Genomic DNA, 23671 nt, shown 5'->3' with positions numbered 1-23671 from the left:
GGCTTGGACATATATACACTACCAAACGTAGGGTGGATAGCTAGTGGGAAGCAGCTGCATTGCGCAGGGAGAACAGCTAGGTTGTTTATGACCACCTAGAGGGGTGGGATAGGGAGGGTGGGAGGGAGGGAGACGCAAGAGTGAAGAGAACATATGTATATGTATAACTGATTCACTTTGTTGTAAAGCAGAAACTAACACACCATTGTAAAGCAATTATACTCCAATAAAGATGTTTAAATAAATAAATAAATAAAAAAGAAGAAAGATTATGTGAATACACAGATGGAGAAGAGAAGCAAAAGAGCAAAAGAGAGAGGCATGGGACAGATTCACCCTCACAATCCGCAGATAGAAGCAACCCTCCTGATAGTTTGATTTTGGACTTCTAGCCTCCAGAATCATGAGTCAATCAAGTCCTGTGATTTAAACAACCCAGTTTGTGATACTTCGTTACTGCAAACTAAACTTCAAACTAATACATAGGAAAGCAATACAGATAATAATGGTTCAACAAATAGAGAAATTTACTATGTTCACTGACTGAGAAACTCAATATTGTAAAGATATCAGTTCTCTCTGTATTATTTTAAAGATTCAATGTAATCACAAACAAAAATCCCAACAATCATTGTGTGTGACATTTGACAAGGTGATTTTAAATATTATGCAGTAGTGCAGTAGGTCAAGAATACCAAAGAGGAAGAAAAAGGTAGGAAGATATTCAATAGCACAGGCAGTCTTTGCTTTGTGTGGTAGTTGAAGACCATTCAAGCTGAAGCTATGCAGAGCAATTGTAATAATCAGTAGGAAAAATTATGATTGTTCTGTGAACATGAAACATTTTTGTCAAAAGTTAGAAATATCTTTACTTTTGGTTATACATGTATAAGAATTTTTTAAAATAATAAACCTGTCATTTAAGACATTAGAAATACTGAGAACTAAAGTGTCAAATATCTGAGAGTTCTTTTAATGCGAAGTTATTTTATGCTATTCATAGCATCATTATTTGTAATACTCCCAAACTGGAAACAACACAAATGCTCCTCATTATTAGAACTGGTGCATATATTTTGGAATGCTCATAGAATGGGATTTATGCAACAATCACAAATGAGGAAATTATAGCTACTAGCATCAAGATAAACAATTTTTATTAGAGTGAGCAAAATTAGTAAGTCAAAAGGAGTAAACATAGAGTATGATTGCATATTAAAAGGTTTAAGAACAGACAAAACTATCATGTTTAGGGGTGTATGTAAAGATGGTACAAATATCAATAAATGCAAGGTAAAGATTTTTACAAAGGCCAGGAAAGGGGTACCTTTAAGTTTGATGGAGTGGGGATGTGTTTGAGAAGGGGCACACTAAGGGTTTATAAATTACATGATGTGATCTTTAACTTAGGTCAGTTACACAAGTGTATGCTTTGTAATTATTATTTGAGTGCACACATATGTTTTATATCGTATACTGCTATTTACTGATATATATTTAATGCTATCCTTAAAAATGAAGCCTTAGTGAGTGGGAAGGAAACACAGGAAACATCTGGGAGGCTCTAATGACTATTTCTTTTTCTTTTTTTTTTTTACTTTTATGAATCCTGCATTTCTTTATTTTTTTTTTTTAGCTCATAACAACATGGATATGTATTTTCATTGATTTTTTGGGTAAATATCTCAAAGTGGAATTACTGGATTGTATGTGTATAGGTATTTATGCATGTTGTGTGTTCTAAGTGTATGGTTTTTTCTTAAACATCTTTATTGGAGTATAACTATTTTACAATAGTGTGTTAGTTTTTCCTTTACAACAAAGTGAATCAGTTATACATATACATATGTTCCCATATCTTTTCCCTCTTGCATCACCCTCCCTCCCACCCTCCCTATCCCACCCATCTAGGTGGTCACAAAGCACAGAGGTGATCTCCCTGTGCTATGTGGCAGCTTCCCACTAGCTAATTTACATTTGATAGTGTATATATGTCCCTGCCATTCTCTCACTTCGTTACAGCTTACCCTTCCCCCTCCCCATATCCTCAAGTCCATGCTCTAGTAGGTCGGTGTTTTATTCCAGTCCTACCACTAATCTCTTCATGACATTTTTTTTTCCTTAGAGTCCATATATATGTGTTACCACACGGTATTTGTTTTTCTCCTTCTGACTTACTTCACTCTGTATGACAGACTCCAGGTCCATCCACCTCATTATAAATAACTCAGTTTCATTTCTTTTTATGGCTGAGTAATATTCCATTGTATATATGTGCCACATCTTCTTTATCCATTCATCTGTTGATGGACACTTAGGTTGCTTCCATGTCCTGGCTATCGTAAATAGAGCTGCAATGAACATTTTGGTACATGACTCTTTTTGAATTATGGTTTTCTCAGGGTATATGCCCAGTAGTGGGATTGCAGGGTCGTATGTTAGTTCTATTTGTAGTTTTTTAAGGAACCTTCATACTGTTCTCCATAGTGGCTGTATCAATTTACGTCTAATGACTATTTCTTGACATATACAGACATCCATGTGTATATCTATAATATATTATATCTCACAATAAATATAATCTCATATCCATATAATAAGTGTGTTTTTGTATATTTTCTTTTACAAACCATAATAGGCTACTAGATATTTGAAAAACAACAGCAAGAGACCCACTTCAGACCTAGGGACACTTACAGGCTGAAAGTGAGGGGATGGAAAAAGATATTCCACACAAATGGAAATCAGAAGAAAGCTGGAGTAGCAATTCTCATATCAGACAAAATAGACCTTAAAATAATAAAATATTATTTTATTATATAAAATATATATATTATATATATATATAATAAAATATTACAAGAGACAAAGAAGGACACTACATAATGATCAAGGGATCGATCCATGAAGAAGATATAACAATTGTAAATATTTATGCACCCAACACAGGAACACGTCAAAACATAAGGCAAATACTAACAGCCATAAAAGGGGAAATCAACAGTAACACAATCATAGTAGGGGACTTTAACACCCCACTGTCACCAATGGACAGATCATCCAAAATGAAAATAAGTAAGGCAACACAAGCTTTAAATGAAACATTATACAAGATGGATTTACTTGATATTTATAGGACATTCCATCCAAAAACAACAGAATACACATTTTTCTCAAGTGCCCATGGAACATTCTCCAGGATAGATCATATCTTGGGTCACAAATCTAGCCTTGGCAAATTTAAGAAAATTGAAATCGTATCAAGTATCTTTTCTGACCACAACGCTATGAGACTAGATATCAATTACAGGAAAAGATCTGTAAAAAATACAAACACATGGAGGCTAAACAATACACTACTTAATAATGAAGTGATCACTGAAGAAATCAAAGAGGAAATCAAAAAGTACTTAGAAACAAATGACAATGGAGACACGACGACCCAAAACCTATGGGATACAGCAAAAGCAGTTCTAAGAGGGAAGTTTATAGCAATACAATCATACCTTAAGAAACAGGAAGCATCTCGAATAAACAACTTAACTTTGCACCTAAAGCAGTTAGAGAAGGAAGAACAAAAAAACCCCAAATTTAGCAGAAGGAAAGAAATCATAAAGATCAGATCAGAAATGAAGGAAACAATAGCAAAGATCAATAAAAGTAAAAGCTGGTTCTTTGAGAAGATAAATAAAATTGATAAACCATTAGCCAGAATCATCAAGAAAAAAAGGGAGAAGACTCAAATCAATAGAATTAGAAATGAAAAAGGAGATGTAACAACTGACTCTGCAGAAATACAAAAGATTATTAGAGATTACTACAAGCAACTCTATGCCAATAAACTGGACAACCTGGAAGAAATGGACAAATTCTTAGAAATGCACAACCTGACGAGACTGAACCAGGAAGAAATAGAAAATATGAACAGACCAATCACAAGCACTGAAATTGAAACTGTGATCAAAAATCTTCCAACAAACAAAAGCCCAGGACCAGATGGCTTCACAGGCGAATTCTATCAAACATTTAGAGAAGAGCTAACACCTATCCTTCTCAAACTCTTCCAAAACATAGCAGAGGGAGGAACACTCCCAAACTCATTCTATGAGGCCACCATCACCCTGATACCAAAACCAGACAAAGATGTCACAAAGAAAGAAAACTACAGGCCAATATCACTGATGAACACAGATGCAAAAATCCTCGACAAAATACTAGCAAACAGAATCCAACAGCACATTAAAAGGATCATACACCATGATCAAGTGGGCTTTATTCCAGGAATGCAAGGATTCTTCAATATACGCAAATCAATCAATGTGATACACCATATCAACAAACTGAATGAGAAAAACCATATGATCATCTCAATAGATGCAGAGAAAGCTTTTGACAAAATTCAACACCCATTTATGATAAAAACCCTGCAGAAAGTCGGCATAGAGGGAACTTTCCTCAATATAATAAAGGCAATATATGACAAACCCACAGCCAGCATTGTTCTCAATGGTGAAAAACTGAAGCCATTTCCACTAAGATCAGGAACAAGACAAGGTTGCCCACTCTCACCACTCTTATTCAACCTAGTTTTGGAAGTTCTAGCCACAGCAATTAGAGAAAATAAAGAAATAAAAGGAATCCAAATAGGAAAAGAAGAAGTAAAGCTGTCACTGTTTGCAGATGACATGATGCTATGCATAGAGAGTACTAAGGATGCTACCAGAAAACTACTAGAACTAATCAATGAATTTGGTAAAGTAGCAGGATACAAAATTAATGCACAGAAATCACTGACATTCTTATACACTAATGATGAAAAATCCGAGAGGGAAATTAAGAAAACACTCCCATTTACCATTGCAACAAAAAGAATAAAATATCTAGGAATAAACCTACCTAAGGAGACAAAAGACTTGTATGCAGAAAACTATAAGAGACTGATGAAAGAAATTAAAGATGATACAAATAGGTGGAGAAATATACCATGTTCATGGATTGGAAGAATCAACATAGTGAAAATGACTCTATTACCCAGAGCAATCTACAGATTCAATGCAATCCCTATCAAATTACCACTGGCATTTTTTACAGAACTAGAACAAAGAATTTCACAATTTGTATGGAAACACAAAAGACCCCGAATAGCCAAAGCAATCTTGAGAACGAAAAATGGAGCTGGAGGAATCAGGCTCCCTGACTTCAGACTATACTACAAGGCCACAGTAATCAAGACAGTATGGTACTGGCACAAAAACAGAAATATAGATCAATGGAACAGGATAGAAAGCCCAGAGATAAACCCACACACATATGGTCACCTTATCTTTGATAAAGGAGGGAAGGAAACACAGTGGAGAAAAGACAGCCTCTTCAATAAGTGGTGCTGGGAAAACTGGACAGCTACCTGTAGAAGTATGAAATTAGAACACTCCCTTACACCATACACAAAAATAAACTCAAAATGGGTTAAAGACCTAAATGTAAGGCCAGACACTATCAAACTCTTAGAGGAAAACATAGGCAGAACACTCTATGACATCAATCACAGCAAGATCCTTTTTGACCCATCTCCTAGAGAAATGGAAATAAAACCAAAAATAAACAAATGGGATCTAATGAAACTTAAAAGCTTTTGCACAGCAAACGATACCATAAAGAAGACCAAAAGACAACCCTCAGAATGGGAGAAAATATTTGCAAATGAAGCAATTGACAAAGGATTAATATCCAAAATTTATAAGCAACTCATGCAGCTCAATTACAAAGAAACAAACAACCCAATCCAAAAATGGGCAGAAGAAATAAATAGACATTTCTCCAAAGAAGATATACAGATAGCCAACAAACACATGAAAGAATGCTCAACATCATTAATCATTAGAGAAATGCAAATCAAAACTACAATGAGATATCATCTCACACCGGCCAGATTGGCCATCATCCAAAACTCTAGAAACAATAAATGCTGGAGAGGGTGTGGAGAAAAGGGAACACTCTTGCACTGTTGGTGGGAATGTAAATTGATACAGCCACTATGGAGAACAGTATGGAGGTTCCTTAAAAAACTACAAATAGAACTACCACATGACCCAGCAATCCCACTACTGAGCATATACCCTGAGAAAACCATAATTCAAAAAGAGTCATGTGCCAAAATGTTTATTGCAGCTCTATTTACGATAGCCAGGACATGGAAGCAACCTAAGTGTCCATCAACAGATGAATGGATAAGGAAGATGTGGCACATATATACAATGGAATATTACTCAGCCATATAAAGAAATGAAACTGAGTTATTTGTAATGAGGTGGATAGACCTGGAGTCTGTCATACAGAGTGAAGTAAGTCAGAAGGATAAAAACAAATACCGTATGCTAACACATATATATGGAATCTAAAAAAAAATGTCATGAAGAGATTAGTGGTAGGATGGGAATAAAACACAGACCTACTAGAGCATGGACTTGAGGATATGGGGAGGGGGAAGGGTAAGCTGTGACGATGTGAGAGAGGGGCAGGGACCTATACACACTACCAAATGTAAATTAGATAGCTAGTGGGAAACTGCAGCATAGCACAGGGAGTTCACCTCTGTGCTTTGTGACCACCTGGAGGGGTGGGATAGGGAGGGTGGGAGGGAGGGGGACACAAGAGGGAAGAGTTATGGGATCATATATATATGTATAACTTATTTGCTTTGTTTTAAAGGAGAAACTAACACACTATTGTAAAACATTTATACTCAAATAAAGACGTTAAAAAAAAATAAATCTAGGGGGAAATTCTGCCAAGGAGCAGGATATATGCATGGTCTTAAAATATTCCCCCATAGACCCCAAGGGGTAAAAAAAAAAAAAAAAAAAAGAAAAACAACAGTAGGCTTTAGCTCAATTAAATGCAATGGAAGTATTTCCAACATCATCTCTTCAGTTTGGGACTTTGTTGTTATTACCATTCTGCTCAGCAAAGCTGAAACATGACTTTGAGTCTGGAAATTTCAGGCAAGGCCAGGAGGCCCAGCAAAAAGAAAACCTAGAGAAAGAATGATGAGGAGATCTGAGCCACACAGAAATATATCAACTTTTGATCAAGGTCCTTTCTGCAGTCTAAGGGTGGGCCAAGGCAGATCATTACAAGGTATAGACCACTCACTACTTTTTTTCTGCACAGTGAGAAACTCAACTGGTGGCTTCCAGGGATTCCCTCTAGACTTCCCTGCTCATCGCATCTTCCTGAAGCATGACGTACTAATGGTGATTTTGTTGCTTGCCTTCCCATATGGTAAGTGTGAATTGCTTTTCACTTCCTCTAGGATGAAAGATCTCATCTAATTACCCTAAGTTCTTAGTTGGTGTGGCGGGCTCCATGCAGAACTTGCCAGTTGAGGGAGCAAACAATGTTTCGAACAGCAGAGGCTACTGAGACTGGCACTGAGAGTCCAGCCAAAGGTTGGGAGACACTGCCAAGACTCTGGTCATGACCACAGACCAGGGAAGAGGGACAGTTATCACAAAACCAAGGGACAAGCTGCTAGGCCTTGATATTAATGCCACTCTCTTCCATAGTACAAGCACCTATTAAAAATTTCAGGTGGCAAAAATGAGTGTAAAATGAGGATGATCTCCCTCATATTCTTCTGACCCCCAACAGCACTGCCGGAGGTAACAACTATGAATGCTCCAGCCTATACTCCCTGCAGAGCTGGATATTTAGATGTGTAAATATAGATACATATCAACATTTTTTTTCATTTTCCTTACATGGAGTTATATTCTACCCTATACCTAAAAGAAGGCTTGTAGTAGGCCCCTCCCATTTTAGGAAAATTCATAGTGTCTCTGCAAAGTCTGCCCCAAATAGACCCATCCTGCTCAGAACAGAGGCCTTCTGTGCAGCCTGTGCTCAGCTGTGGCCAAGAATGGCCCTGGCTATATTTCAGACCTCCGCTCATCCCCATACAGTGCTGAGTTCAGAACTTGAGGGTAAGCCCACGAAGCTCGTAGTGGGACATACAACACTTCCCTTCCTCCACAGAAAGTATTCAAGTCAGTCACCTCACCAGTTATCAAAAAGGACATGCAGCACTTGCTTCATTCCCTGACGATCTCATTTATAATGCTCTCTTATGGGAAGACCTGGAAGACTGGATTCCTGGAAATGCTAATCTCTAACCTTGAAAATACCAGCAGACATATGGGTTTGCTCTCCTCCTCTGCATGGGCCTGATAGTGGCCAGGGAAGGAAATACATTGGCCTGTTAACCAGGCACATGATACTTGGGAACTAGTCCCCCTGTTCTCTTCCAAAGGAGCGTGAAAAACACGGGCTTTTCTGGGGCTGCTTATCTCCATAGGACTTTGCTGAAATGTTCTTATCTTGGAAATGGCCTGGAAAATTCAAGCCCTGTGACCTGCTTCAAAGGCTCAGTACACCATTTTTGGCACCTGGGATGGAGTGATATACAGATACCCACCTAGGCTTTAATTCACAAAAATGGATCTTGCTATTTCCCAGACTGTGAAAGTGAAGGAAGCAATTGAATAATCTTAAGCAAGGGAGTAAAAGTGGAATAACATCCTTTAGATGCAAGGCTACTGGGTAGCTGTAGAATTCCCACACACACCACCAAACAATAATCCATAATGAAGAGCCAGGCCTCTTACCCTAGTGTACTTTATTTCCCTATGGAATAAATAGCTTTTCCCCCAATCATAATTAGTAAATGTGAATTACTTTAAAAATTCAAACAACTCAGGAATGCATGTGAGTAAAAGTAAAGATCATTTCAAAGTATTTATCCACTTTGAAATTTCTCTACTTTGAAGTGATGGCAATTAATATTTTGCTGACTATGAGAGGCACAAGTTTGTCCCCCATAATCTTCACTCCTTAGTGTTATTCATTCCCATGCATATGTTGTATCACATAACAAAATGGACTTTGCAGATGTAACTAAAGTTACTGGTCAGTTGACCTTAAGATAGAGTGATTATCCTGGATTTTTAAGGTGATCCTGCTGTAATCACATGAGCCCTTAAAAGTACATGGTGGAAACAGAAAAGGAAGTCAGAAAAATCTGAAGCACAAGAACTCAATAGGCTGTTGCTTCTTTGAGGATGGAGTCATGTGAGAAGGAATGCAGGAAGTCTGAAGTTCCTGGGAGGAAGGACTCTGGCTGACAGCTAGTGAGAAATGGGAGCCTCAGTCCTACCACCACAAGAAATTAAATTCTGCCAAAAATCTGAATGAGCTTAGAAGCAGATTCTTCCCCCAGGGCCTCCAGAAAGGAATGTGGCCCTGCCTGCACGTTGATCTCAGCCTTTTGAGACCCTAAGCAGAGAACCCATTTAAGCCATACTGTTCCCAGACTTCTGACCATGAAAACTGTGAGATAATAAATGGGTTTTGTTTTAAGACACTAAGTTTGTAGTTTGTAATGACAGCAATAGCAAATATAGTGACAATCCTTTAATGTACCTCTTTTTCTATATATACACACACTCATACAAATATGTGTGTGTGTGTGTGTGTGTGTGTAATTAACTTGCATACTTGGGGTTATCTGTGAACAGTTAAAGCAGTTTGCCCTACTTCCTCTTACCTTCTTCCTACACTATCCCCTTTAACCAATATTAGTAATTTGAGGCTTAAAATTTCCTACCTTTGTCTTTGGTGATATATTATATATCCTTATACCTCCAGCACTTAGCAAATTCACTTACACATAGCAGATATTCAATCAGTGTTTGATGAATAAATGATAAAATGGGCATTATGTTTAATTTATCAGGTTTATTTTCTCTATATTTTTGAGTACTTAAGCAAATCCATGTGTATATCAATTTTGAAAAACAACAAACTAAAAGAGAAGGGGAAAGCCAGGATATAATCATATTTATATTTTTCTCCCCTATTCCCAACTATTTTCTGGTGAATTTCTTGCACAAGAAGCAGACTTTTTCAATACCATGTAATCTGTTCCATATCACAGAATATGATAGCAACTTTCCCCAAATAGAAAAACTTTTACTCAATATCTGGGAAATAACAATATAATGTTTGACCCATTCCATACATAAATCTACAGATTCTGAAGTGAATTGAACATTCTATGTAGACAATACCCTAAAAGATAGTAAATAACAGATAAATCACTAATTTACCCAAGTGTAATAGGAATACTTTATTAATCTGATTAAGCTGTCATAACAAAATACCATGGTGGCTTAAACAACAGAAATTTATTTTCTCACAGTTCTGAAGGCTGGTAGCTGGATCAGGGTGACAGTATGGTCAGTTTCTGGTAAGAACTCTCTTCCTAACTTGCAGACAGCTGCGTTCTCGCTGTGTTTTCATGTGCCCTTTCCTCAGTGCATGTGCATGGGGAGAGAGAGAAATCTCTGGTGTCTCTTCTTATAAGGGAACTAATCCTATTGGATTAGGGCCCACCCTTATGACCTCATTTAATCTTAATTATCTCCTTAGGGGTTCTATCTATAAATACAGTCACAGTGGGGTTAGGACTTCAACATATGAATTGGCAGGGGTGGGGGCCCAATTCAGTTCATAGCAAATACCAATGGAATATACTATCTACCCCTCACACACTCAGCTCTTCATGACTTCTCAGTGTAGCATATTTGATTGTCCACTCCAAACACAAAGAATGTGCCTCAGCCTTCACTTGTGTCTGCTGCTGGCCATAGAACTGGCATTAGCTACACCACTCGCAATGGCCCTGGCCCCAGAACTGGCCGTGGTATCAGTACCAATATTGCCTTAAATTCTGGCTTGAACATTTTCCTCCTCCTCTCTCAAGGCCTCTTCATACTGTGACCTCTCTCAAGGTCTCTTCATACTGTGACCTTCAGACATCAACATTATTAATCTCGTCCACAAACTCCAAAACTTTCATCTTGCTGGTTTCAGTATAGGTACAAGTGCCCCATAGGAATTGGTAGCTTATAAGATCACTGTTGTGTATCTGTCTCAGATTTTGCTGCACAAAATCTTTTTATGGGTTTTCTGGGCTCCCCAGTGATAATGTTCTTCCTCCCAGGATGTAACATCAACTTGCTTAGCATGTTCCAGATGACCTCTTCAGAAGCAGTTACCCTTCATGAAGATCAAGTCCAGGATGGACGGCAGTTTTGAGCAAGTCCTGGTCATCATTCAGTCCCTCAGCACAGGTGAGGGTCCATTTTGTTGATGAGGATGTCACATTTTTCCCTGGCACCTCTGTGCACTTCCTTCAACTTAAGGCCGAAGAGTAACTCCAGGCTCTCAGAGATTCTCCTCAGGATCTCAGGTAAGCAATTCTTGTACTGTTGGGTGATATCCTTGTACTGTTGGGTCATGGGCTCCTTCATCTGGTTTTTGAGCAGCAGGGACACCTCTAAGTCAGCCATCTTATTGTTCAAAAGGTTCCTGGGCCTGAACTCAGTAACTAGTGAGGCCAATGACGTGCATAGGCTCTCCTTTTCCTTTTGGCTGCTGGATCCCTCATCTGAGTTGCTCTATGAGGTGGCTAAGGCAGCAGTGGAGGTGAAATGAGGATTCTAAAGACACTGAGAAGCACACAGTGTCCCATGAGCAGGTTCCCCCTTTAAGAGACCTATGATCTGATAATAGGAGGGTGGGGAGAAGGCCCCCTCCTAGGCCTCAGAAGCCTGATTCTCACCTGAGGCCTGGCAGCATTTCTTGTGGGCTCTGCATCAACTCTTCTGACCTTGAAGCAGGCCTCTTGTAGGGGCCTTGAGGAGAATGTGGGTAGCAGAGCTGGAGATGGGGACCCAGAGGAAGGGTGGAAATGGCAACAGGAGGATGAAGTGAAGGAAGTGTGAGTGGCCTCAGCAAGGAATCTCCACCATGACTTGGAAGAAGGCCATCACTGCTTTTTGTACTTCAGAATACTGATCTAGACCTCAGCCAGGCTCTGGTCCTTCTGATCTTCCTGTCCCCTGAGACCCTTAAAGAGAAAGTAAAGAAGTTTCTCAGGCTTCAGACTACCAGTCCTGTCCCGTGATTCCCAGCCTTAACAGAAGTAGTTGCAGATGGTGGGGCACTCAGTCCACATTCAGGGATCATTACCTTGGCTCCTGTTAGGGCCTTCCCCCCTCAACTGAGGCTGTTTCCATTTAAACCACCACCCTCCCCACTTTCCTCAGAGAAAGCTCAAGTCTGCTCCTCAACCCCAAACCCCCATATGTCTATAGCAGAATTAGGAGAGAAGTTTAAATGATCTCTCCCCATTTCCTGTGGAGGTGTGAGAATATATGGAAGGAATGGGGTAGATTTAGCCTTCTTGTGTGCATGTTAGTCTCATGGGTCATGGCTGCCTACCTTGTCCCTCATACTCCTGGACACCAAGACTTTACTTGGCAGGGTTAGTGAAGAGCTTGAGCTCTATTTCCTGGGCTCTGAAGGTGCTCACAGCCAGAAATATCCTGTTTTATTTGTTGGCCCATCTCCTGATACTCCAAGGAGGAGGTGAAGAGATACCTCAGGTTAAAGGAAGTAATTCCCAGGATCTCCCAGGGCTCAGGGCTGACAACAGGGATGGAGTTCTATTGGGCCAACTGTGTTATGGGGTGGGTAGTCCCCTCAGTCCTCATTCAGGATCTTCACCTTAACGCCAGGCAGAAACTGCACCCACTGCCATCTGCTGACCTGAGACCTGCCCCCTTAGACCAAGGCTCTCACTTCCTGGATACCACTGAAAAGGAAGCAGCAGGGAGGCACTCCCAGAGTGGACAACAGGTGCCATGTTATGTGGGCTCTTGCCTGATCTGGGGTGAGCAGTCCCCTCAGTCCTCAGTCAAGGTCCTTACCTTGACTCAAGGCAGGGCCTGAGCTCCATCCAATCTTTTGACCTGTGGCCAATTCCCTCAAACGAAGGCATCACCTCTGTGAGACTCTAGAAGAAGAAGTGAAAGGGGTCCTCCACTAAGCAGCTGTGCCCAGGGTCTCCCAGGAATGACAGCATTGGTGGGGCTCTGTGAGGACCCCTCTGGTCAGGGATGGGTGGTCCCTTTCATCCTTCTGTGGGTACTGTGGGGTGGTAAAGAATTAACCTTGCCCAAAGAAAAGTCTGAACTTTGCCTGTGGCTCCTGGGAGGTAATCCCTAAGCCCTTGGAATGTCCTGCCTGATAAAAGTGTCTGTTTATTTGGGGGCCTTGGGCCATACCAGTAATCTATGCTAGCAATGGTTTATGGTGGGTGGGGGCACATGGTATGAGTCCCATCTCAAGAGGAGCTGAAGGAAAAGTTAGCTACATGGGTGGTCAACCACATCTACATGACTGAGCTCCAATAAAAACTAAGGACACCAAGGCTCAATTGAGCTTCTCTGGTTAGCAATGTTCCATGTATATTTCACACATTGCTGTCAGCAGAAATTAGCACTGTCCACAACTCCATGAGGAGAGGACAACTGGAAGCTCTGTATGTGGAATGTGTATAACTCTCCTGGACTCTGCCCCATGCATCTCTTCTCTTGACTGATTTTATTCTGTATCTTTTCAATAAACCATAACTGTGAGTATAACAGCTTTCAGTGGATTCTGTTAGTCCTTCTAGTGATTTATCAAACCTGAGGATGGCCTTGAGGACTCTCAAACTTGCAGTTGGTGTCAGATGTGAGGATGCTTAGGAACTGCTGAATTTGGCAAATCTTCACCTTGACCCCTAACAGGATCTGAGATTCCTTCCTCTGTTGACCTGATTCTTCTCCTCTCAGACAAAATCCCCACCTCACAAAAAAGTATAAAATAATCATGTATGTCTTCCAGTCACCTCTAATCTAGGCCTCTGAGTGCAGATATCAGGAATGAGGATCTGTGCACCTTCCGCCATATCCATTTCCCTTCTGGCTTGGATGGTCTCCTCAATCCCCTCTCAAATCCCTTACCTAGATTCTTGGCAGGATCTAGGACTCTTCCCTCTGCTGACTTGAGGCTGAGCCCTCAGACCAAGTCCAAGCTTCACAAAGGCCCCTGAGGTGGAAGTGAGGGGAAGCTTCAGACGGGCAGCACTGCTTGGGGCCTCCCATGGCTGATAGCAGGGATCAGACTCTGTGGGACACCCTCTGTTCTGGAGTGGGTTGTCCCTTTCATTCCCACTCAGCATCTCTATCTTGGCTCCTGGCAGGGAAGGAGTTCCTTCCCATCTGCTGACCTGAACACCCCCACCTCTCTAACCAAGGCTTCACCTCCCTAAGATCTCTGCAAGGAAGTAAAAAAAAAACCACTTCATTCTGCTACCCCTGCCAGGGGCCTTCTGGGGCTGACAGCAGGGGTGGGATTCTGTGATATCCTCACTGTTCTGGAGTGGGTGGTCCCCTGAGTCTTCAACTTGAGTCCTGAAATAGAATGGGCTTCTTCTTCTCTGCTGACCTGAGGCCTGCCCCCTCAGACCTTAGTTCTCACCTTCAGGAGACCTCTGAGGAGGAAGTTGGGGAGTTTCATCCTGACAGTCCTTCCTGGGACCTCCCAGGGGTGACAGCAGGGACCAACCAGACTCTATAGGGTCCAATATATATGGTGTTAGTATGGCCTTTGTCCTTATGTTAGGGTCATCCCCTTAGCTACAGTCAGGTCTTAGGATCCTTTGCTGGTCTGAGGCCTCCCCATCTAAAATAAGGTCCTTATCTCCCAGTCACCTGAGAAAGAATAAGGAAATGCCACTGGATTCAGTTGGCCATCCCTTCCTGGGATCTTCCAGAGCTGATAGCCAGGGTGAAGGTGATGTGGCTTTATAGGGCTTCATCTGTTTCAGAGATAAGAAAATTTCCTGTAGAAATTAATTCTGTTGCTTCTCTAGAATGCAGATGATCTCTTCCAGTTTCTTTTTCTTTTCCTTACCCTATGGCATATATATGACTTTTTAATGTATACCTGGATTGATTTCTGGACCCACTATTCTTTTTCATTAGTTAATTTGCCAATTCTTATGCCAGAATCACATTGCTTAATTTCTGCATTAAGTTTCCTATTACTGAGGGCAATTTCATATTTATTATTTTCTTTTCTTCAGTACTATCTTGGTTATGTATCTCTTATATAGCCATGCATATGCACCTAAATCACATTTAAGGTCAATTATAAAATTTAAAATTTTCTCATATGTCATGCAGGTCTTATTAGAATATGATATATCTATATGTTCAGATTTTTCTTGGCCTTCTGTAAAGTTTTGTTTGTTCTTTTGTTTAGCAATGGAACACTTTTTTTAGGTTTATTGTTAGACATAATTCATAATTGTTTTAAATGCACTCTTTTTTTTTACTATTTTCCATTTTGTGATTGATCACATATTACAAAACTATAGAATTTCATATATTTATTTGACATAATTCCAACTAAATAAGTGCTGTTTTTTTTAACTTTTGTTATTTTTCTATTGCTTCACCTACATTTCACTTCTCTTGGTGGACAATCAAAATTTTGGAGCATCATGATAAAATTTTGCTCTTCCTATTTTTGGGGCAATTTAAAAAATAAAATTGTATCTATTTAAAGTGCACAATGTAATGACAATATACATATACAAAGTGAAATGATTACTACAGTCAAACTAATTAACATATCATATCCTCACAAAGTTACCACTTATTTGTGTGTGATGAGAGTATCTGAAATCTACTGTCTTAATAAATTTCCATCATTCAATACAGTATTATTTACTATAGTCTTCATACTGTACATTCAATCTCTTTATTATATTTATTTTTGTTTTTGTTCCTTTTTAATTGAATTGAATAAGACCTCCAGTGCAATCTTTACCAAAATGGTGCTATCAGGCATCCAGGTTGCCTTACCTTAGCTGGAATTATCCTAGTGTTTCACCATCTTATATACTGTTTCTTTCTTATTTATATGCTTATCAAGTTAAGAATGTATATCTTCTGTTCATAGTTTACTGAGAGGTTTTATTAAGATGGAATGTTAAAATTTTTAAATGTCTTTTTAAAAATTGATCCAAGTGCTATTTTTCCTCCTGAAGGTGGTTCCTGTTGCAAATAAGGTGCTAAAACTCAAACCATGTAGGAAGTGACAAACTATTGGAAGATAATTCTCCATGGACCTGGTGTTTCTGCACATCTGAGTGAATGGCATTGACAGTTTTTATCAAAGATGTTTGCAGAGCTGCTCCCATTCAAGGAGCATATTTGCTTACATTCCAGGGTAATAATGTCTGACTTCCCTTCTCAGACATTCCAGAGAGATAAAGTTAATGTCTCTCTCTGAGTCAGAGGACAGATTTATCTCCTAACCAGAATAATAATGATAATGTTTTCCTCTAGGGCATAGTATGGACAATTTGCTAGCAGTATCCTTATAAAATTGGGGGATTCCTAAATTCAAAGTTCCTCAGCTGTGACACAAGACACCATGAGGGACTTGGGAACCAGTGGGAACCAATGTGAATGTGAAGCTCATGCTCATGCTGCCTGCTGTGTAATAAACTGCCTAAATCCTCTTGGGCTCCTTGTCTCTTTACTAGCCAATCTACGGAAGTGTAGTAAGGCAGCTTGGCAGGTACTGTAGTCATCACTGTTGCTTATAAATTGCTTGACCACTTGACCCAAGCATTTAAAGATGTTAGACTTTGGGAGAGAATAACAGCTTTGTAAAAATTGTCACTGACAGATCATTTAAGAAAGGTTAGGAAAGAATTATGTGAAAATCAGAGATCAGCAGCTCTTGCTTTTTGGAAAATGTGATAAATTATTGAGGCATAATGAATATATTTAGTAATAAAAGCAATCTTTGAGACTGCTGTAAATCAGAGAAAGGAACAAAACTAGCTCAACAGCAACTGCTTATGAGGTGCAAAGGTGGTGGACATGGTTGGGGTGTAGAGGCCAGAGGAAAGGGTTCAATTCAGATTATGGTACTATTGCTGGTTAACATATTATCCAAATTTCTGGGTAAGAAACTTCCAATATATATTTCCACCTCTAATATCCCACTCCAACCCAGTTTAGTTTCCAGATGGGGGAATATTTCCAAAGACTGGAGGATGATAACCTTCCACGGGACAGTTGTACCATACTTTGCCCTCCATGGAATTTGTTCATATTCACACCCTTCTCCCATTCTCAGAAAACAGATGACATCAGCAAGGAAAGTTCATTTCTGCTCTTTCTCAGTTCATAGCCCTTATAGAGTGGGCATGCCACTCGTTGCCCACACCCCAAAACAGGATTTGCCAGTCAGCTTCAGCAGTGGGATACAGGCAGAAGGGTGGAGAAAGGATAAGGCTTACAATCAAAAATCAGCAAGTATCTTGGGGACTGTACTTACATCATGCTGGCATAATCTGGCACTTTTACAAGCTCAGGATTGGCTAGTCTCCTTAACCCACTCAGGGATGCCAAGGTAGTTTTCCTACCACTCCCTCAAAAAGATAGGGTTTCTCCACTTCCACAGATGGCCTCAGACATCCTAGACAGTAAATAGTATTAATCAGTGTATATGTCATGGGGGTCTAATGTTTCAAAGGTCAGCTGCAAGCCTACCCTACTGAGAGGAGCAGAGAATACAAGAGTGCTCCAGGCAGCCCAAGTCAACCTCAAGGAACTCTCTGATTCCCAGCAGCCGTACAGCAGGTACTTCTGAATACTCAGTGCCCATCATGCTGAAATTGAGTAAGCCACTCATGTGAAGGGCAACAGGACACATAGATGTTCCCATGTGGATGAAGAACAGGTGAGGTTGTAAGAGCAGTATTGAAGGGAGGCTGGCATGACAGGAGGATGTGTTCAGAAATAGGAATGCATTATAGACTTCATAACCCATGTCCTTTCCAGGGAATGAGCTCGAAATATCTGTGGAAAATGGAAAAGGCACAAGGAATTATCTGAGCCCTATGAGGGCAGCTCTTAAGGTCGGGGACTTTGATAGGAAACCATGGGATTTACTGAGCAGTGTGGCCTGGAAAGATCAAATATTCAAAGTTCCTTTTGCATGGAACCACAGAACCTTCCCTTCAATAGAAATAATAAGTATAGGATTTATGTGGATTTCGCTCTTTTGTTTTTTGTTTTAGTACTATTTTTTTTTTTTTTTTTTTTTTTTTTTTGTGGTATGCGGGCCTCACTGTTGTGGCCTCTCCCTTGCGGAGCACAGGCTCCGGATGCGCAGGCTCAGCGGCCATGGCTCACGGGCCCAGCCGCTCCGCGGCATGTGGGAATCCTCCCGGACCGGGGCACGAACCCGTGTCCCCTGCATCGGCAGGCGGATTCTCAACCACTGCGCCACCAGGGAAGCCCTTTAGTACTATTTTAAAGCAATACAAATTTAATTGTGGAAAACCAACAAAATATGAATAAACTTTAACCAAGCAACTTGTTTGATAAGGAGAGAAGAAATAGTTGCTCAGTGTCTCTGCGATACAGTTTATCCATTCCACTGTTGCTGGAGATTTGAGTTGTTGCCAGTTCATGATCATTATAAATAATGTTGCTATGATCACCCTTTTACATGTTCTTTCATGGACATATATACCAATTTCTGTGGGATATATACCAGGAGTTGAATGGCTGAGTCATAGGACATGCATTTATTCAGCTTAGTAAACATAGGGAAATGGTTTTCTTAAGTGGTTGTACCAACTTCCACTCTCACTGGCAGTATAAGAGAATACTTATTGCTCTATATCCTCACCAGAAAAGAAAAGGTATTTTTCTTTTATTTCAATTTAGCAATTCTGGTGTTTGTGTCAAAGTATGTGAGTGAAAAAATGTTGCCTGCCATATCAGTAAACAAACGATGTTGCAGCCATCAAGCCATCACATTACAGCCTCCCCAATAATGAGCCCTGAGGCAACTCAGGACAGAAACAGGATTGCCTGCCATCAAGCCATCAGCCACTGCATCCACCCACCAACAGTGCATCCTCAGGAGACTCAGGATGAGATAGCACAGGATACTGGCCCCAGATAACTGAGGTACATATCAAAGGAATGATTTCAATGAGTCCTGAAGTTTGCATCTTCCCATACATAGAAAAGTGCTAAATTCCTTACCTTGAGATATCTGATTTTCTTTAACAGTAATTTTTTGATGTTCTGACTGCCTGGTCTTTGTTGCAAAAACTCCTATATACCCTGGCTCCTCCCTTATGTCTTCAGAGCTGTCCCTCAGAGCTATCTGAGAAGCTGTGTCCCGGGCTTATGTCCTCAGTTTTGTCTGCCAAATAAAACCTAATTCTCAACTTTTAAGTTGTGCATTTTTTCAGTTGACAGGTATCAACTTGTGGTTTTTACAGTTTCCCTAATGATTAATGAAGATTAATGTATTTTCATATGTTTATTTTCTATTCTACTGTGTTAGAGTTTAATGTTAAATTCAGAATACCACTGAATTCTGATCTTCACTTGTACTATGAACCCTGGAACTGGTATTAGACAATCATAGACCCAGTAATTTGGCCACCTGATGAGCTCAGAGACAAATAGCTTAGAGTCTAATGTTCTTCCCACATCAGTATACAAGTTGCTTGGAATGCTACAGTTAAGGTAATTATATTCTCCAAATCCAAAATCAGAAAGCCAATTAGATAGTCATACCTCACGTTATAATTCATCCTTCCATGACTGAGGCACACTGCCTCTTTCTGTGCCCCAGAAACACCTGTCATCCCCTGTTTTCCTTCACTTTTACTCTCCCACCATACACACTGAAGTTTCATCATCTAGGCATCCTATCTTGTCCGCTCTATCTATTTGTTGTCTGAAGATAAGGCCTCCTTCCACACAGTCCTTTTTAGCCCAAGGCTAAAATAAAATAAAACACTCATTTCCCTTTAAAAAAAGAAAACACTTCTCTACTCCCTGTCCTCACTCTTTAAGCAGCTGACAGCTTTGCAAAATATCTAAAAGGTTCTCATGCTATCCTGATTAGAGATGTGGTGGGTAAACTTGGGTCTATGGCCCTTTGAGGCCAATACTCTTATATAAAAATGGCATACAGTTGTTTCCAATTTTTTATTAGTATAATCCCTTTATCCACCTGAATAATTTCCCCCAAATAGGCTAGCAATAATTTCACTGTGCATCATCCCCAGTCCATGAAAACAAGGATGGCAGAGCAGTTGTAACTGAAGTGAGGGCTGTGACCCTAGGCTCTTGCCCAGCTAGCACCTCTTTTGCCTTCTCAGTTTAGTGAGCCCTGACACCCGCAGAATGCTAGGGCTCCCTTATGAACTCTTTGGGAAACCCTGTGTTGGGTGAGCCTTCTTCAGATGCAGGCCACCCATCGTGCTTCTGTACAGGTATCTGCCTGCATGGACTCTAATTTGGTGCTTGGCTTTCCAGCACTGCCAACAACACATGCCCTCCTACATCCTTGGTATATTTCACAATCATTTTTCTTATTTCATCAATTTACCTATCCCTAACCATCAATTCCCATATACAGATACAAACTCTGTTCCAACTCCCCATTTCTCTCAGGATTTTTCACAAGCCTTGGCTTCCTACTCTCTGCTAAATCACGTCTCTTTCCTGCGTTCTGGCCCAGCTCCCAACTCCCTTCTAGGAAAGAGACCTCTGCTACTGCCTTTAATGGAAAGCTTCTCAATACCTCAGAACACAACAGATTCTCTGTCTCAACACTGTGCTTTCCCTTCTTTTAAAATGTTCTCAGACTAGGGTCTTCCTCATGACTGGGTTTTATTCTTTCAATAATCAGACTATCCACTTGGGTAGGGAGCTTGGTGCCTCTTACTTTCATATTTTTGCTTCCCTGACCTAATATACCATCTTCAGGAGTTGTTTTCACTATTTTCTGCTTTGGATTGAACCCAGAGGAAGACAAAGCAAAGGAACCTGGGAAATTTTTCTCATAAATCGGATAAAGCCTGGTGACAGGACCTTCTAAAGACATACAGCTCAATTACTCTTCAGCATGTAAGCTTAAGTGGAAACGATTAGTGATCCTGCTTAAATGACTAGAGAAGAATGATGAGTGACTGCTGATCACAGCACTCCTGCTATTTCCACTGTGATTACGCGGGAAATGATGGCTTCTTTCTTCAACACTGGGTACATGCTGGCTCCTCCAGTCACTCCTCAATCACTTATGCATTGTCCAGGCACTGTGCAAAGGACCTCAGGTACAAAGAAAACTGAGGTACCTTCCTAGGCAGCCTTAACACTCACACACCCACACACCCACACGCACACCTCTATTCTTTCCATCTCAGTGGGATAAAGGCCAGTGGGTATTAGCAGCTGAAGGAGGTCACAAGGTGATGGCCGTGAGATAGAAACCCATTCATCTCAGAGACAGGATACCCATTTGAGGATACATAGGCCATGGTGTCATGCAGAGGTCAGGTTCAGTGCTGAGGAACACCTACAAGCCCCCAGGATTCTCAATTGGCATTTCTGAAGTCTTCAATGACAATTAAGGCAGTTATATCCACCCCACAAGGATGCTGATTTTGAAATAGTATTTCATGGAGGAGGGTGTGTGATACCTTCTACTTAAATCTGAGTCAGGTGTCAATGAAGAGTGGGCATCTGCACATCTGGATGGGGAAGGCTTGGAACATGTTAGGGGCTGAGTTAATGACCTTTTCTGGAAGACCTTTCTGATGATGTGAGGGAATGAAGGGAGGCCCATTTTGCAGCAAGGGGCTACCTTCCTGATGACCCATAGAAGAGAACTCCATAACTCTTTTGCACAACCCCATAAGGCCCTTTCTCTTGAAAAGGGCTTTCCCCTTCATGAGCTAGTTGCCAGGCTATAGTCTTTGAGACAAAGTGCCCCCACATTGTGTACTGATACTTCCATGAACCCAGATGATGATGATAAATTTTAAGTGTTAGGGGATAATCCTCTCTCACTGGGGCACTTTGAAATCCCTACCTTCTATTTCGTAACCTGTTTGTGTGTTCTAAGATAACAGACTCTTCTCCTCTTCCCCCTCCTCTTCCATTGGAATTGCTGAGTCATAGGTTACACATATGTTCAGCTTTAGGAAAGCCTGCCTAAAAGTTTTCTCAAATGTTTTTTTAATCACCCATTTTATTTATTGTTTGAGCATCGCAGCTTGCAGGGTCTTAATTCCCTGGCCAGGGATTGAACCCGTGCTGCCTGCAATAGAAGTGCTGAGTCTCAACCAATGGACCACCAGGGAATTCCCTCCAAAGTATTTTTTCTTCACAATTTTTTACAAATGTACCCTCCCACCAGCAATGTACTGCTTCACAGCAACCAGCAGGGTTGCTTCACATTCTCCCCAGCCTGAGTTATGTACTACCATTCTGGTGGTGTGAGTAGTGGTTTTAATTTTCATTCCCCTGATGATTAATGAAATTGACTGTGTCTTCATAAGAATACCATGCTGGCTCAATGACAATAGCCCTGTAAAAGTTCATGACATCTGGTAGTGTAAGTGCTCCAGCTTTATTCATATTTTTCAATATTGCTTTACCTACTCTTTATGTTTTGAATTTCTATATCAATTTTAGAAACATGTCAAATTCCACAAGTTTGGTCAAAAAAGTTATCGGATTTTGAATAGGATTGTATTCAATCTGTAGATTAATGTAGAGAGAATTTATATTTTTGCAATGTTGACACTTGTAATCCATGATTATAATATACATCTCCATTTGTTTAGAATACTTGGTAGCCCCTAGTAAGTAAGCTCATCATAATTGGAACAGAATATTCCTATGCTGCAAAAACTATAGTGATATCAGTAACATTTAGATAAATCAGAGTCTTTACGATATGTAATTCTCATTGTCTTGAGATTTGGTATTCATTCTTTAAAGCAGTAGTTCTCACACTTGAACATTAATTGGAATGCATGCTCTATGTAGAGGGCTTATTAAAACACAGGAATCCGGGCTCCAACTCCCAGAGTTTCTGATGCAGTATGTCAGGTCTGGGCCGAAGGATCTGCATCTCTCTAACAAGTTCTGAAGCAAGGTTAGTGTCACTAGTTAGGGGACCATACTTAAATAACCACTGCTTTAAAGAAAGGCAGAGAAAATACATTGGTCCAGAGCCTGTCCTGGGTGCCAAGGATGCAGAATGGGGTAATCATGGTCTCCTTACTCCAGAGTCAGGCTAGTGTGGGACACAACCCTGAAAACAGATGACTATAGTGCATCATAGGAAATAACCTGTGAGTAGTTTTTACCCGTGAACATGGGAGCTCAGGGAGGTTGGTTTTTTCCTAGGCAAATAAAAACAAAAAGAATAATGTTTAGCTGGATGAGTAAATCCCTATTGGGTAAATTTCAGCAAATGTTAAATGTGTGGCTGTGTTCATAGTGGGGAGAGATGAATATTTCAGTGTGAATATAAAGGTGAGAAATTGTTGTGAAATAAACTTTGGCTTCCTTTTTCATCTACTCCTTCATAGGAATGTAAACAATTCAAACCATAAGAGTGTGTCAGTGGTTTTTTATGACTGCCATATTTCTATTGTTGACATTATAAAAAAACCATCATGGCTGTTTCAATTCAAAATGCTATTAGGAACTGAGTCTTCATTAAGTAGAGGATAAATGTTGGAGATATTCTCTTAAATTTGTGTACATGTGTATGCTTTTCAGACATGAGGCCACTTTCACTTTGATGTAGTAATTGGGTGATGACGGAATACCTGAAATTTTGTTTTATACCATTTTAAAGAGATTTCATG

Source organism: Kogia breviceps, chromosome X (assembly GCF_026419965.1).
Source record: "Kogia breviceps isolate mKogBre1 chromosome X, mKogBre1 haplotype 1, whole genome shotgun sequence".
NCBI lineage: Eukaryota > Metazoa > Chordata > Mammalia > Artiodactyla > Physeteridae > Kogia > Kogia breviceps.
The sequence above is the reverse complement of the archived record's forward strand: the minus strand, read 5'-3'. Positions refer to the sequence as shown.